The following is a 2,748-nucleotide window of genomic DNA, read 5'->3' as shown; positions in this document are numbered from 1 at the left end:
TATTCATTTGTTTGTTTGTCTTGTCACCAGGTCTTGCTTTGTAGCCCCAGCTGGTCTAGAATTCATTCTTTATGTAGACTAAACTGGCCTTGAGCTCACAGAGACCTGCCTGCCTCTGCCTCCCAAGTGCTGAGACTAAAAGCATATGCCACCACTCTTGTGCTTATAAAAAGGTAAAGGGTATAGGAATATGTTCTATGGGGGTATGGTGAGGTATGGGAGAAGGGGTGCCTCAGCAGGCCCATGCTAAGGCATCCCTTCCTCCTGAGGGACCAGTTTATTTAGAACGTGGGGAGGGGAGTTAAGAGTAGTAGAGGCAGAGAAAGGCAGAAAGAAGGAGAGAGTAGAGAAGTAGAGGCCGGCCATCACCACATGGAGAGAGTGGAGAAGTGAATGGGGAGAGAGAGGGGGCAAGAGGCAAGAGAGTAAGAGAATAAGAGTAAGAGAGTAAGAGAGAGAGAAGGGGGCAAGCAGCCCCTTTTGTAGTGGGCCGGGCCTACCTGGCTATTGCCAGGTAGCTGTGGGGGTGGAGTCCAGACAGAATACCAACAGCCACACATGGTCCCACAAGTGTTTTTGAAAGAGATTGCTAACCCTGTCTCAAGAAATGGGGACATGGGGTCCAGCCTGATTTCTTGAGGTAAAATTCAAATGCATTTGGGAAATGCAAGAGCAAGTCAATTAGTCAAGGCCAAAGCCTTCAGGCACATGATCCCAGACTCAGAACTGAAGGTTAAACAGAAACACAACCCAAAGCTTTCTGACTTTTCTTTGTGTGCTGACAACATCACTTCCTAGCCATGATTAATCTTGAGATCTGTTTCACCCAGAACTAGAACTCTTCATTCTGGAGCAAGTCGAAATGGTACAATCGGCCAATAGTTTCTAAGTAAGCGAGCCATAAACGAGAAGTCATTGATTAGAAAAACAATTAAGATTCTCAAAGGGAGGCTGTTGTCAGTAAAAACCATGATTTATGATCCCAGTGCTCACAGCTGTTTCGCCCCCACTTTGCAGTTGTGGAATAAAATGACTTAAAGAAACTCAAATCTTCCTGTAAAGGGTTGATTGCCAAGTCTTGCTGTCATCCATGCCACTTTCAGGTTAGAACTCCACACCTGAACTCCTCAGCTTGTCCCCCCAGCAACTGGATGGAAGATAATGAAAAGGATTATATTCTGAAATATAGAAGAGATGGGAGATATAGGTAGGTTGTAGATAGATAGGTAGGTAGATAGATAGATAGATAGATAGATAGATAGATAGATAGATAGAGATAGAGAGAGAGAGAGAGAGAGAGAGAGAGAGATAGACAGGCTGACTGACTTAAGATAGAAATTGATTTATGCTCCAGGATAGACCAAAGTGTCTCAAGATTTGCCATTTCGATGATGGTGGAGTCCCAGTAGAGCTAGAAGTATGAACTTCTCCACATCCACAGGCTGAGGACCTGGGCATACCAGCATCTGAGGACAGAAGAAAGTAGACACCCAAACTTAAGAAGACAGCAGTTCAAAGCCAAGCAGTGGTAGCACATGCCTTTAATCCCAGCACTTGGGAGGCAGAGGCAGGCAGATTTCTGAGTTCGAGGCCAGCCTGGTCTACAGAGTGAGTTCCAAGACAACCAGGGCTACACAGAGAAACCCTGTCTAAAAAAGAAGAAGAAGAAGAAGAAGAAGAAGAAGAAGAAGAGGAAGAAGAGGAAGAAGAGGAAGAAGACAGCAGTTCTGCTTCCTCTGCCTTCTGGTAAGTATGACTACCTTTACTCAGTTTGCTGATTCCGATGCTGATCTCTCCCTGATACTCGTCAAATAATTGTTTATCATATTTTCCCGAAGTATTTAATGTAATGTTTTTAGGAATGATCCTTAATGTTCAGATCTACTTGGCCTCTATACTCTGTAACTAAATGATACCATTAAAATAAATACAATGAGGCCTCAGTTACTTGAGGTCTAGAAAAAGAGTATTTTTATTTATTATTATTATTATTATTATTATTATTATTATTATTATTATTATTATTATTTTAGTAAGCATATGAGCCTGTGTGCACCCTGTGGAGCAGAAGAACACAGGCAAACCATAGTCCTTGGCTACAAATGATCTGCGTGTCCTTGGAAATGGTGCTCGTGGGTCTGAATAACATGGGGAATCTTGGAGATGTGATTAATTGTTTAGGGGAAGGCCTGCTCCAGTGTTTCTGTTAGCTCCATTTTGGCTGCTGGTGCTTAGTAAGTGATTGGTAGCTCTTGCTTATTAATACTAAACCATCGGTTCTCAGCCTTGGGTCACCTGTGCCTGCCTACCCCCCAGGGAACATTTGACAATGTCTGGGGACATTTTGGATTGTCACAATTAGAGAGGTAGCAATAGTCTCGGGGGGGGGGTGTTTCTAGATACCAGATGTCTTAAATATTCTCCAATGCCCAAGAAGTCCTCTATGCCACCAGTGCTCTGGTGGAGGCCCTACACTAAATCATTTAGCTCTGGAGAGTAAGAACTCCGCAGCAGCCCCAGAACATCTCAATAAATCTGTCCTGACTCATGCGTGCAAAATGGCTAACTGGGTAGGAGGCATGAGGTGAGGAAGTGTATATATTCCGAGTCAGGTGTGAGACTTCAAAGGCATGCCAAGCGACCCCAGGAAAGGAACCCAGACCACCCTGAGCCTAAACCTGACTCTTTTTACAGCTGGCCACACAGGTGGTGTGATCTTGAGCTTGGGTGAATAGCTCTTGCTGTCCT

Source organism: Mastomys coucha, unplaced genomic scaffold, assembly GCF_008632895.1.
Source record: "Mastomys coucha isolate ucsf_1 unplaced genomic scaffold, UCSF_Mcou_1 pScaffold8, whole genome shotgun sequence".
Lineage (NCBI taxonomy): Eukaryota > Metazoa > Chordata > Mammalia > Rodentia > Muridae > Mastomys > Mastomys coucha.
Note: the sequence above shows the minus strand (reverse complement) of the source record.